The following is a 15445-nucleotide window of genomic DNA, read 5'->3' as shown; positions in this document are numbered from 1 at the left end:
AAACAGCGGCCGCCGAAGCTAAGCCAAAAGGCATCCATTTATATCGGAAGCAACCAAATGGTGTTACAAAAGATGTGAATTTCATTGACTCAGGACACAAAGAAATTTGGTGATATGCCGACGATAGGTCTATCGTCGAGAACCATCGTGCATTGCCTAAACTAGACACCATTTCATTAATCTTTGGAAGTGGGAACTTGTCAACCACAATGTTGTTATTTAGGTACCTTAAATCTACACATAACCTAATTTTTCCGTTGCTCCGTCTCGCAACGACAATCGGAGAAACCCATTCACTAGCTTCAATTAGCTCAATAATATTGTTAGATACTAACTTATCTAGTTCTTTACTCACTTCAGCTCTCACTAAAACGGGAACATTTCTACATTTATGTACCTTAGGACAAGCGTATTCTTTAATTATGATTTTGTGCTCAAACACAATTAAATTTCCTAAATATTACTGAAAACTTTTGGAAATTTATGCAAAAGTCCATTAGTGACTGTAGTACTATCATCCAAAACTAAAACTTGTTCACTGCTGTTTGGATCCAGAATGATGTGCCACTGCTTTTGGTCGAACCACCCTAAAACCGGTGGCCCTTTCTTAGCTATGTATAACTTCCCTCTACATTCTCTACCCTTGAATTTAAACACAAACCAACGGAAACCAAGGATAGCAATAGGTTCCCCCATATAACCTTCTGGATGAATATCTGGTGATAATCATTTTTCACCAACTCGTTGGACAAAAGAAGACTTCCACATATCCTCAATAATAATTGTATAGGGTGAACCAGAATCTGCATAAATCTTAACATCCACCCCACCAATATTCATTAAACAAATGGGTTTGTTAACAACATCTTCATCACGGATCTTCAAAACTAACTTATCATGTAAATTCATAACTAAATTATCCTCTAAATCTTTCTCCAAATCTTCATCCATATCCATGTCATTCACAAACTTCACTTTACTTTTGTTTCTGTTACATGCTTTTGTCAAATGACCTTTTAATCCGCAACTAGCGCATTTTGCTTTAGGGCCAGGACATCCTTTAAAGTCTGCCAAATGCTCCAAACGAATGCATCTATAACACTTATTCTGATCATTGCTGCATTAGCGCGGGTCGCGCTGCCAGCGGGCTCTGATATTTTAACCTGCCTTTAGCTTATTTTGGTTACTTTACTTTATTTATCCCCTGATTTTACTCACCGCTCTGCTGGGCTTCTGTCCCCTTACTCGCACTTAATTTGAGGAAAACTCACCGCCATTCGGCGGGTCCGGGTCCCGGGGCTGGATTCCTGTGGGCGCCATCTTAGTTTGGGGTGAGTGTGATCTTGTGCGGGCGCCATCTTGGAGCGTCCCGACGCTCGAGTTGTTCTGGGAGACGCCTATTTAAAGTCGTCCTCTCCCGCGCAGCAGGAACGCGCAGTGGGACGCTGTCGCTTAGCCGGAGTCGTGCCAGAGTCCTGCCCGTCTGCGCTCGTCCGCGTCGAGGTAGCGGGTGCGGGCTATGGACTCTGGCCTCCTGCCTTTATACCATCATGTGTAACACAGCGACACTCAGGTACGATCGCGCTGACCTCCTTTCCATAAGAGACAGTCTTCTGGTGTGCAACCATGTCCCTTTACCTCCTCTTTCGGGACCTTATGAGTGTGCGTGTGGCTGTTTCACTATGGCCTCCCCTATTGGGGTGCGCCCTGCTGAGGTGACTGCCCGAAGCACTCATACGGATTGTACCGAGCGAGTACTCAATATATGGAGCTTGAATGTTAGATCTTTGGTCAAGCACTATCAGTCACTCCGGGACATGATAGATACGGACTCTCCTGATATCATTTTTCTTACCGAAACTTGGCTGCAGGACGCCGACACCGCCATAATAAATCTGGCCTTCCCTTCTACCTATACGGTGTTCACTTTGAACCGCTCGTCAAGGGGAGGTGGTATAGCCATGGCGACTAAATCCTGCTTCCCGGCTGAATGGAAAGCTCTGGGTCTTCCAATGTGTGAAAGCGCCTCTTTTAAGGTAACGGTCAGTCATCAATTTACCTTTAGTGGCGTACTTATCTATCGTCCACCTGGGAACGGCACAGCTTTCAAGGCCGCTCTTGCTGGTGTGGTTAGCTCGTTGGCTCCTAGATGTGCTAACTTTAACATAGTAGGTGACCTAAATATACATCTTGATCAGACGTCATCTCTACCCATCAGCTCCCTGCTAGCGGACCTTGAAGCGATGCAACTTAACCAACTAGTCACCTCCCCCACCCATATAGGAGGACATATACTTGACCCCTTCTTCACCACCTTAGTCCGGGCTAGAACATCTGACCCGATGGCGGTGGGTTGGACGGACCATATGTTGGTTAAAGTGTCATGTCCCTTAGATAACCCACAACTTAAACCTGTGGATAAACAGATCCTAAAGCGCAATTGGCGTAAACTCAAGCTGGAGGAGTTTGTCAGGATATTGGAGGCACAGCCCCTAGGCAAACCGCAGAATGTGGAACAGGGATACGAACAGTTTTGCAACTGGGTCCTTACTGCCCTCGATTCTCTTATACCTCTGCGTTGGTCTAAATGTCACGCCAAAACCCGCAGCCCTTGGTATAATGAGACTCTTGCCGAGCTCAAGAGAACCTGCCGGCAAGCTGAGAGGGCCTGGAGGAAATCCTTTGATCCCACGTTAAAATCGCTGTACTTTGCCCAGCTTAAGATCTACCACAGAGCTATCTGTCAAACCCGGGCTGCTTATTACACAGCTGAGTTTTCCAACAGCCCTAACCCTTCCAAATTAATCTTCAAGGTACTCAAAGACCTGATGGGGAAACGGGCTACCTCGCTAGAAATCTGCACGGACTCGCACTGTGAAAGTTTGGCATCCTTTTTCGTGGAGAAGGTGCAGGCAATCTACCGAGGATTTATACCATCTGTTCCCGGGGATGCTCCTAGTGATGTGAAGGTCTCGGTTTCTGAAACTCTGCCCTCCTTGCCGGCCATGTCTAACGAGGCATTTGACACTCTGAGCCTCAAAATTAAATCTGGCTCTCCCTTAGACCCGCTGAAGCCGGAGTTTTTTACTCTTCTCCCGCCCCTCTGTCGTGAGCCCATCTTGGACCTGATTAATCTCTCCCTCAGTGAGGGCGTGGTTCCTTCCTCCTGGAAGCAAGCTGTGGTCAGCCCTATATTGAAGAAACCCAACCTAGACCCCTGCTCCTGGAGAATTACCGGCCCATCTCCCTCCTGCCTTGGACCGCCAAGGTCACTGAGGCACACGTGAACTCCATCCTGTCTGCCCATCTCTCTCGCAATAACATTCTTGACGAGAGTCAAAATGGGTTTCGCTCACAACACAGCACTGAAACTGCTTTGCTTTTTATGACCGAGCATTTGCGGTCAGTGCTGGATGCGGGGCAGACTGCGGCGCTCCTATTGCTAGACCTGAGCGCCGCGTTCGACACGGTGTCTCATGACATTTTGATGCGGCGCTTGGAGGAAGTAGGTATTGTGGGGAAGGCTTTTCAGTGGTTCCGCTCTTTCCTCTCGGACCGGTTTTTCAAAGTAGCCATTCCACCTGGCCAGTCCTCTTTCCACTCTCTGGGTCTGGGAGTCCCTCAGGGCTCTGCCTTAAGCCCCACATTGTTCAACCTGTATGTGAAACCGCTGGCCGCTGTCGTCAGGCAATGTGGCCTTACCATGACATCGTACGCCGACGACACGCAGCTGGCGGTGACACTCAGTGGGGACCCTGAGGTGAATGCGCCCAGATTCCGTGCAGGACTTATAGCTGTGGCAAATTGGATGCGTAGCAACTGCCTACAGCTTAATGCTAAGAAAACCGAGGTCCTGATTTTAGGGAAGCAGGCGGAACTTTGGGGAGACCAGTGGTGGCCTCCCGAATTGGGGGTGTCCCCCATTCCAGCGGCCGAAGTTAAAAATCTGGGGGTCTGGCTGGATTCTAACCTCTCTTTCACCAGTCATACAAAGAAGACAGCAGCTACCTGCTTTGGTATTCTGCGAGGACTGAGACCTATCCTCAAATTCTTCGACCCTCCCACTCGGCAACTGGTGGTTCAGGCCTCTATCCTCTCTCGGCTGGACTACGGGAGTGCCCTGCTGCTTGGAGTTAATCAGGCTGAGGCTACTAGGCTTCAGAGGGTGCAGAATGCTGCTGCACGGGCCATTGTTGGCCTTCCGAGACGATGTTCTGTCTCCACTGTCCTGACCTCCCTTCACTGGCTTCTGGTCAGACAGAGAATCAAATTTAAGGCTCTCTGTCTGACATTTAAGATTCTGAAGCTTTCCTCCCCTCCTGCCCTCGCGGGCCTTATTTCTCCGTATGTCCCCACGCGGTCCCTCAGGTCTGAATCTCACCATCTGGCGATTAAGCCTAGGTTCAGACTGAGTAGGATGGGAGGTCGCTCTTTTCGTATTCTGGCGGTTGATCTTTGGAATTCCCTTCCTGTACACATTCGTGCCCTAAATAGCCTGACTCTTTTCAGACGCGCCATTAAAACCCACCTGTTCGCCTCTATTAATTGATTCCTTTTCTTTTCAGCTTTGACCTGTTATGTTGTGGTACCTGATCAGGCGCCAGGACGCCCCTTCGCTGGGGCAGCTGTGCGCCGAATAAAAGTTATTAACATAACATAACATAACTTAAGTCTAGAATTTGAGGAAGCTTGAGAATGTTTTGCATAGAATGGTCTGTTACTTGCGCTCACATAATTCTTTGAATTATAATTAATGCTCCCGGTTTTCCGTTTAAATGGATATTTACATATAAATACAGACGGGAAACTATTTTTCCTTTGTCTGTATTTATAACTTAGAAACGGGAAAATACTGCCAAACAGTGCGTCGCAGCCTCACCCCTGCAGAGGGTTACCGCGCCATGCTCCTCTTACTAATCTACATCACTTAGGCCCCATTAAGAGAACTGCTAAGGTAGAAGCCCAAAGCAGCAGGTAGTAGTAGATGTTGCATGTTAAAGGGGTGGGGGACGCTGTAAGGAATGCAAGTACTTAACCTTTAAAGCAGCACTGTGTCGTTTCTAGTAATGCTTTATAGCCGAGCACGAGGTGTTAATGGGTGCAGTAGGAGGCCGCCTCACTGATAGAATTTTAGGCATCATCTGGCGGGACCTGCTGGGGTCAGCGCAACTAAGGTAGCCTGTGAATACAATCAGAGGCGGCAAGGCAGAGAGGACTGTTAGCAGGTAGTGTTGTGCTCAACAGCAGGTGGCAGGCTTGGAGAAATTAAAAAATGAACATACTGCCAGTGTACAGACTGTATGGTGACCCCGTTTAAAGAAAACACACAATCTCTTTTTTTATTTTTTTTATTGTTTACACGTGGAATGCCAGATGATTCTATGCAATTTGCCATTTCCGTCGAGAGGTGTGGATCGCAGTCTTTTTCCTTTCTTGATGTTGCCCTTGCAAAAGTAATTTCCCATGCTTTCATGCATTCTTCATTCCTTTTCTAATCTTACTCATTAACGGTGCTCTTGCTCTCTGCATCACAAAGGTTGCAGGTAACTTTCAGGAGAGATTTTGTACCACAGTGCGTGTTTGATGTCATATGAATACCAATTATTTCAAACATTGTCAAAAGAGAGGCTGCATCCAACATCACTACCTCTTAGAACGAGCTGTTTTACGATACCTCTGTAATCTGCCTCAGATATCAGTACAATAAATGCACACTTTTTGTTTAAAATATAATGTTATTTCTTCCAGTGTTTTCAATTTTGTTTGGTAACCTTCAAAGTGTGTGCAGGCGTTACAATCTCTACATAGCCCCTTTCGCATAAATGTGAAAAAGTACTAGCTCCAGCAACGTCATTTACTTGCGACAAAAATACATGTGGATAAATACAGAAAAAGTGACCAAAAAATAAATATGGATAATTACAGACGGAAATGGTGGAAAAATAAATACCATAACACCGGGAGCCCTAATTATAATTAAATTTCCTTCTATCAACAGCATTTACCTTACCAACAACTTCATTAGTAAGAGAACCATTATCTAGTTTGATTACATTTGCACACCTACCAGACATTTCTGCTTTACGTGCAATAGCAAGAATATCATCTAATGGAGAATCTCCATTAATTCATAATCTATCTTTTATGGAAGAATTGTAAGAGTGCATAACAATTTGGTCTCTAATAAGTTCTTCTTGTAACACACCAAATTTGCAATCTAACGACAATTTTTTAAGGTTAGCAAGGTAATGATCAATATTCTCATCTTTAGCTTGTTTCCTCGAGAAAAACTTGTACCTGGTTACACCTATACAAACATTAGGGGCAAAGTAAGTGTCTAAATACAATAGAGTTAACGCATAAACATTTAAATCTCCAGGAAAACAAGGTTTAGTCATAGTTTCGTACACCTTCAATCCCACAGGACCTAAGGAATGTAAAAGAAGTCTTTTTTTTTGAGCATGTGACATTTTACCTTCCTCATCTAATGCGTCAATATAGTTGCAGAAGTAAGGTTTCCACTCCAACCATTTGAGTGGAGGTTCATTGCCTGAAACCCAAAACGCTTGAGGCGCACTAACATTGTAATTAGGTTGAGTCATAGTACAAAAACCAATTTAACCTTAAATCGATATAGTCACAATGCTAATGACAATGTTATCCTTATAGAATTAAAATTTGCTTAACAAAAACTTTTAGATTCTGGATTACATATGTCAACAATTTGTAATAAAACAAATGGCAGTTGTCAATGTTTTATTATTACCTCACATTCCTTATTTGCGATTAGCAATTAGCTAATCGCAAATGAGATTGCGATTTCAAGGGTGCAGGGGTGTCCAAAGGACACCCTGTAACACCCCTGAAATGTCAAATTACACAGATGTTACACACACACATGTCCAAAAGACATGTGTGTGTGTAACATGCAACTTAGAAAAATGCTTTTAAAAGCATTTTTCTAAGTTTTCGCTATTTGCCACGAGGTTTGACCTCACGGTAAATAGCGGCCCAAAATTGCGAAATCGCTATTTTTAAATGTTTCAAGAATAGCATTTAGGGAATCTCTAATAGAGATTCCTTAAATGCTATTCCTCGCAAATATGCGAGTTCTGAAATAGCGAATTTTGCTTTTGGGATGATGAATACCAAATGCAAAAATTGCACTCGCAAAGGGCCAGATTCTCAGAATCTGGCCCTTTGCAAGCGCAATTACCTTTCATGAATCAGGCTGTAAGTGTAGGAATCACTGTTTTAAGATATGCAAAAAAAAAAAAAAATAATAACTAATTGTAATTAGCGATTAAAAATAACAAAGACATTAAAATAATATCGTAAATAATAGATGAAAGGTGTGCGAATCACCGATAAAGGTAATGCACGAAGAATCGTTGGTGAAGAACGTCCTCTTTGAAGACTTCAAGTTTCACCAAAATGGCTGCCAAATACGTGTAACGTATTTCGTCACACGCAAACGTACCCAGAATGCATCTTCGAACCCATAGTTCATTCGTAAGAGTCGAATCCTGAACGCAGTAGAAGAATTCCGAAGTCTGTCGGTAATCGAACTCACAAGGTGATTACTTTTGAAATAATGGAGCGTGCTGATAACGGGGCCTAAACGATGTAAAACGCAATGTTTCCTTTTTATCGCGCTGGTAAACAATGTCAATTCACAATTCCATTTCCTTGTGAAATAGGCTTAGACAAACAGGATCACCCGTTAATTCCAAACAGCGGTCAAAGGAATAGATTTTTGGTTAAAGATACCTCTTCAGTCGCAGCACAGCAAATCCAATATTTCAGTACAAATCCATTAAGTAGCTTAAGAATCGCCAAACGGTGAGAGTGTTTAGACTCTTTCTTCCGAATTTCCTTAAAAGATCCAGGTTAAATATTCCATATATATTTCATAAAAAACAGGAATCCAAGTAGAGTAATAATAAATCCGAGTTGCCCACGTAGGTTCTGCTCTTCGAATCCTGTCGCCAGTGTAATAAAGGATAAATGCAGGAATGTAGATAAGTTTGCTTTTATAACTCGAAGAGCTCAATCACATGTCATCCAGTAAGTTCAGCATCCAAGGAACAACTGTCCTTTACAAATGATGCACAGTATAATGACACATATAACATTCTAACAGTGACCTAAGCTGGCACATGCACAAGGAAAGAACTACAGTACATTTAAGAAATGCAAACACAACAAGTATGCCAATACTAACCGTCATGGAACGTCACTAAAACAGGATTCTTAACTGACAATGCATCATAAAGGCTCTGTCATGCCATCATGTCTCGAGCCCTAGTTATGTAACTCAAGTGCTTAACTAATGTGCTTGACAAAACACAATACACCACCCCCTTATATGTGGTTGTCAATACTTATGTTAAGTGATATATTTATTGAATCTACATTAACAATACTAAACACTAAATACATATTTTATATGATACATTTATGAAATCTAAGTTAACAATACTAAACACTATAAGAACACAAGGTTATTACACATGCATTAACGATAATAAACATTACCGTATGGTTTCATAAAGCAGATAACTGCTGAACCCTTTAACTGACACATAGAACAGATTATGACACATTTGAGAGAAAAACTATAAATGTGCACCAACTGTGCTATCTGAACGTTAAAGAAAACATGAGGAAATCTTGAAGACTTAGTTACTGCATCGCAAAAGCATGCAGACTAGAGTAAATTAGATGAAATTTAGTCATTTGAATAACATAGAATGTACTCTATTTACTACTATTGGTGTATCTTTTCAAAAACATAGTAGAAGATGTTCAGTGATACATTGACATGATCTTCAAAGTTCCTGATAACACTTATGAGGTAATAATGAAACTAACTAATGTATTTTAAATGACATTATGTGCGTTATTGAAGAGTCTTATTCTAAACTCTGTTTTTCCATATGTGAAATTGTGCACCAAGTGAGAATGGAGAGAAAGGTGCTGCACGTCTAAACTAAACCCAATTACTCTGAAATGTTTAGAAAATAATCTTCATACATGTACTAATGTAGATCAACATAAACTATATTAACATTTTATGTTTTGAAATAAATGTATATGTTGGTACTTTGAAAATGCAGTAATATGTCATAGTTTCACATGCTAATTACAATGAAACTAAAATGCTTTAGGAGAGTAAATAAGTTGAAATAAATATATAGAATCCCAAAGTTGTGATAGAAATATATATTTCAATCACTTTATATTCTGTATTTTATGAGCTAGATTCAATGTAGGCTTGCATTTTCCTTTTTGTGCTTGAATCTGTTCTCATGGAAAGGCTTTGTAAAATTGCAATGTCAAGGAAAACTATGTCTCACTGGGAGCGTTCCTGTGAGCATATGAGGAATGCTTGAAACAATTTCTCTACTTTTGGAACCTCTGCCATGAGAAACTGTCCTCTCGAACTCCCGTTCTTTTGCAAAATGACTATTGTTTGAAAGTTACACACACTGGAAGGTACGACAACTTACATAATGATCACCACCTTTTCGTTATAATATGTGTCTTCTTTATGCTGCATAACAATCATCCTATATGAACTGACCAATGGACTGAGTGGTCTGACAATATGTGGTGACCCAGGAGGTGTCACCCGGGAACTTGAGGATTATATTATACATTGATATGACGGAATGTAACACACTCTTGGAGAGAAACACTCTTCCACATCGCTTCTTCTTACTGCTTTGGGAACTTCGTTGCAGACTCTACTGGCTTTCCTTGTGGCTGACGTATACGCTGTGTGCTCTATTCTCTGACTTCTTTCTCTCATGGAAGAGTACCTTTGAGCTGTTATGGCTCATGTTCCTTTCTGAACTTTACAGAGCTTTGGTAATTAATGACAACCGCAAAATTTGATTTGATTATCCTGCACTCTTAGATCTTAAATGCCTGATATTGATGTATTCACTCCATTTAAAATTCTGTTAAAAATCTAAACTTTAACTAAATTCTGTAGGTCAGTTATCACTTCCTGGTCCTCCTTGGATAACTGGATTGGATCCCCTATGTCCGAAGACTCTCAGCACAAAGCAAGATCCATTGGAGGACCAAGTGAATGAAAACAAAGAAAAGTGTTAATAGATTAAAGGTTTGGCTAGAAATGGGCCCAGGGATGCTACAACAGTTGATGTGGAATCCGAGCAAGAATAGACCAAAACATTACTACTCACAAAATAATCATTTAACCGCAGTGCTTGGTTCACCCTCCTACCAAATATTCCAAGCTTCCATCTTGATTCTCCCTCCTGTTGGTTATCTGTTTTTGTCCACCACTTGTGAAGAGATGAAGAGGAGGGAAGAAAGGGCACATGAAAAGATACATTTTCATTACTTTTGGAAGATACATTTCCATTTCACTGTATCACAGAACATTCTCCTCCTGTGTCATATTTTTCCTGTGAGAACCAGTTATAATTGGAACTAGCATGTGAATTTTATTCACCTTTCCTCTCCTTGCACACAGAGGTGTAACTCATATGCCACATCTTAATATCACTAAGGAGGAGCAAATTACAAAACACCTTTTCCACTCTCAATGGGTTTGGAAATTTGTTCTCTCCTTTAGCAATTAATCCTGTTTTTTTCACTCTTACGAATTCTCCCACTACCACTTTTTTACAGCAATTCTTACCGTCATAATATTTTTTATATGCTTCCTGGGCCTTGATCAATCTGCTTCTTACTGCAGTAATAGACCAGTCCACTTTTCTTGATCCTGTCATCCACTCTAAGTTATCTGGCAATTGCCACCCTTTCTCTCATGACCTCAAAAGGTCTATGACCTGTTGTGTTTCAAGGAGTAATCCCATATGCACATACCATATGCATCTGTAAGGAATTGGGTCTCTAGTTGGCAGAGTTATACACTCTGTCCAAGTAGGGACGACAATCCTAGTTAGGGTAAGCTAGATATACACAAAAAGATAACCTGTGCTCTCCCTCTGGTAGCTTGGCAGTGGGCAGTCAGGCTTATCTAAAGAGGCAATGTGTAAAGTATTTGTGCAACACACACACACAGTAACACAATGAAAACAACAAAAAAGACTCCACGCAGGTTAAGAAAATAGAGAATAATTTTATGAATAAAACAAGACCAAAACAACAAAATTCAATAAGTAGAACCAGAGTGAGGTGTTAGAATGATAGTCTTATTACTGTTTCTACCTCAGACACAAAGGCCCCGGCGGTTAGCCTGTAATGTAGCTTTCAATGTTTGTATTTTTAATGAGCTCCAAGTTCTGCGTTCCTTCTCCATGATTGCCACTCTACTTCCTTCAGTTGGAGTTGAGAACTGCTGGAATGAGGAACTACAGGACGTGGACTCCTTTACTGGAAATAAAGAAGAGCATACTTTTTGTAATATTCGTTCGCCTCAGCTTCTCTTTTTTAATCTGCAACCCTTAATTTGGCAACAATCTTTAAATGGAGGTCACCAGTCAGTCTCTCACCAGAGAAAATACCGCACTCAAGGTGGGGGTGCTCACGCAAGACTTTATTCGGCAAACCAAGAAACAAACGTTTCTGCGTAGAGCTTCGTCTCTACAACATCCAGATTGCCATGGAAAAGACAAACATGGACCAAAGGTTTCTGGTGCAAAGGTGAGTTTATCTGTTGCCCCGCAACGCCGCCATAGCGCACTATATATATATATATATATATATATATATATATATATATATATACACTCTCTAATAACTTCTTGCTTAAGCCGTTTTTGAAGATGCTCATTTCTCTCATGATAAATTTTTCTTCTGAAAACATAAAAGGACTTCCGAAAACCTAGGGAACTTTGGACAATCACGATAGGGTAAATCAATTACATAATCTAAGGCAGCATTTCTGGCTAAGAGTTCAGACAAACTTAGAATATTCAATTCAACTGAAGTCAGACACTTTGCACATTCATATCAACAAAAAATAATAAACATTTGTGTAATTTTTATAATGCTAAAGTTTGTTTTTTCTTTTAGGTATTTCAATTTGTTGCTAAGCCACTAGCAAGTTTCAGCCGAAGTCTATCGACAAATTCTCAGATCAGTTTCTCCATTACTACATTTCAGGCACCAGCAGCGTGTTACCCATTGTACAGTTCACCACTTTTTAAATTTATCTTTCTCTTCGGTTTGTTTCAGCAGCAGTAGCTGGCTTTTGGAGAACTTCCCTCTCTTTGGGGTTTCTGGTTTTAATGCTATAAACCTTCTTTGACAGGTTTTTGCACATGTACCTTATGGCTATAATGCCGGGACAGCTGTGGTGAATTTTCTAACCTACAGTGGTGAGTCACACATCGTAGTCATTACACATTGCGCTAATATGTTAGTTTGTTTCAATGTATGACTAAATGGGAGGATTAACTGTGGGTTGTACTTATGCTACATATGTTCTCAATATGTTTGTATGACAATGTGACATGTTGCTCTTTGTTTCCACAATAGGTTGAGCTTTAACATACTGAACAGGCAAATTTACTGGTTTAGTATCACACCATTATTATTTTTTCGCACATGTTTTCTCATGCTTTTTCACGTTCGTTGCACTTATTTATTGCAGTAGTTATACTATTGACCCTGAAGAAGGCTGTGACTCTATTCTAGGTCGGTCTGGTATTTACACAGATGCCTCTAATGGCGGCACCTGCGTTACCAGCTATTTACTGTTTTTAGTCCTGACACCGGGTAGCTGAATAAAGTTGCAGCATAGCTAACCCCGTAGCCAGTTTTAACCACTCACATTTTAGTACTGCACCTTTTCTTTACACACCAGGCTCACATAGGGTTTTAGTACACCCTCCCCCCTTTTCAATGAAAACATCACTGAGCTTCTCCCTCGCAGCGAGGGGTTTGTAGCCCTCATGGAGACTACGTCATTCACGCGAGGAGGCACCCCTATGATGAAGCATGCCACCTCTTGTGTGTGAGGGGAACCATCCTTAAAAGGGAAATCCCCCCTCGGAGTGGCAGAGTACACCCAGTAATTTTTATGACCTCACATCGATTCTCTACCCGTGGCCTTTTTTATGATATGAATAATTTGTGAGGAGTTGGCTCAAGCATGTACTGAAATCTACTCTAGCCCTCATGTGTGATTGCATCAAAGAATGGCAGGCCTGATGCACTAGGATGATCCCGACGCTCCAACGGAGAAGAACAGGGATGTGGAAATGCTAAAGATGCAGGACACAGCAGGAACAAATGCAGAGAAGCAGGACGCTATTACAGGTAAGGAGACCGGATTCCGGAACAACAAGCAGTCGTTCGTGGTGCAGCACGCAGTCTTAAGGCTGCGCGTTCCACCCTTTAAATGGACCGCTCTGCCGGGATGTCGAGTCTGGAGTCTGCCCAACACCATCGTCATTACTTTTCAACTTGGATTATTCTTTCTACATTTTAAAACGGATTTACTTTGGGGGACTTTCGGATTTCAGCTGCCACATTGCAGGAACTCAGCTTTTCTGTTTTTGGATTGTTTCTGGAGAACCAACTATTTTCCCGTGAGCAGCTCCACCTTGGCACAAGTGCACACGCTTGTGATGTCTACCGACTGAGCTGTTACCAAGAGCGCAACATCTTCCGCGTTGCCAAGGAAGCTCCAGTAAGCCCGTCAGCTTCCCCCACGTAAGCTCATCACGTGGAGGTAATGTTTGTTTACTTTAACAATTTAGAGTAATTTTTCCTCTTTGGATACCTTGTTTGCTGACTTCAATTCATTTAAAGTAATTTTTTCTCGTTGTGAACCTTGTTTCGTTACTAACAAGTGATCATAAATCCATTGAAAGATCTATTATTTCTAGCAAACAAATAAATGGGTACTGATTTGATTGCTCATACTGTTATTGTGTTCCTAGAGCCTGATACAGTAAAAGTTTTATCCTTTAAAGAGAAAAATACTAGGTCTGTTCCAAAGAAAGGACCAGGGTTTTGTTTTAGGTGTGGTTTGAAGTTCCATATGAGTAACTTTCCTTCCTGCCCTGCACAAGGTAAAAGATGTAACAAGTTTCACACAGTAGGACACTTTCAAGGAGTTTGCAGTAGCAAAGGCGATGTGTAAGTTAATATAGTTGATACAGAATTATCACCTTCTTATATTACTAAGGATGTATCAAAACTGGTACTTACTTAAGATACTGTTGATGATAACCTTAAACCTGTCAAAAGTCTGTGATGTGAGGCACATGTTGGAGGTATCAGGATGCAGATGATGGCTGATTCTGGAGCCCCCATCACAGTTGTTTCAGATACCTTCTATACACAAGACTGGTCTGATTCGAAAATGTCTCCCACAGATATCAGTCCTAAAGCCTAAGGAGGGGGGGTCTGTGGTTTGGCCAGCGGCAAGATGGCTGCGCACTGAGCGAGCTCTGCAGGTCGAGCCCAGGAAATCCGTTAGCATCCGCAAGCAGAGGGTAGCCACAGCTGTACAGATGGCAAACTCACGCTGTTAACTTTCATCTACATCAACCCTGATGATCCTGGTGCTCCTGGGGGCCAAGAACACCAGGTAATCGCCCCTTCCATACCAGAGTGAACTCTGACGGGACCGCGCTGCTCCGCAGGCCCACGAGGACGACCCCTCTCCCTGGTGGGGGCGCGGGCCGCTGCCTGCACCGGGTGGAGCGGACGACTCGGTTCCCCGGCGGTGAGGCCTCATCGCTCATTCGGGCTCGGCGGCCGTGCACACGCCTAGGACTGCGGACACCGATACCCTCTAACCTGCATGGTGACCAAACGTGGGAGAAGGCAGCATTAATGCTCAAGAAGCCCCCATCAACTGATCATTGGAATTTTCTTTTCGAGTTTAGAAAGGTAAGGAGAACTTGTTGAGAGACTGGACATTTTTGGAGATGTTGCCCAATTGTGTAGAGAGTAAGAAGGTTGTGTTACTTTTGTCTTTCAGGAAAACCTTTGGTCCTGAGAAGAATCCCCGCAGTGAGGGAGATTCGAAACGCGTAGACCTTTTTCATTTCCTAGGCCAATCTGTTTTTTAATTTGTTTGCATATAAATTTGAATTGGTTTATGTTGTTAGATGGCCTTGCTGTTATGAATCCCTTTGCTCTATATAACAAAATTATAGTGCTGCACCATAAATAGGGTTTAATAAAATATTCCAGGGGGGTGCATTTCCGTGTATATATGATGTGAGTATGGATGGATGGGTGTATTAGGACAATAGGTGTATGATTCTATCACGGTGTAGATGTTGTATATATAGTGTTTTTTAGAGTACGAGTGCAAATTCTAATTCTAAAAGGGGCTCCATAATAAAAATAAGAAAGAATTGAGTCAATTACATATATTTGTTTAAGATTTTGAAAAAATTGTATGAATGGTTTAAAAATAAAATATGTAAAACACAGAAAACCAGGGGGTCTCGCAGGAAACTGTATGGTTAGCTTCCCAAGG

The sequence above is a fragment of the Lissotriton vulgaris genome, chromosome 3_1 (assembly GCF_964263255.1).
Source record: "Lissotriton vulgaris chromosome 3_1, aLisVul1.2, whole genome shotgun sequence".
Taxonomy (NCBI): domain Eukaryota; kingdom Metazoa; phylum Chordata; class Amphibia; order Caudata; family Salamandridae; genus Lissotriton; species Lissotriton vulgaris.
Note: the sequence above shows the minus strand (reverse complement) of the source record.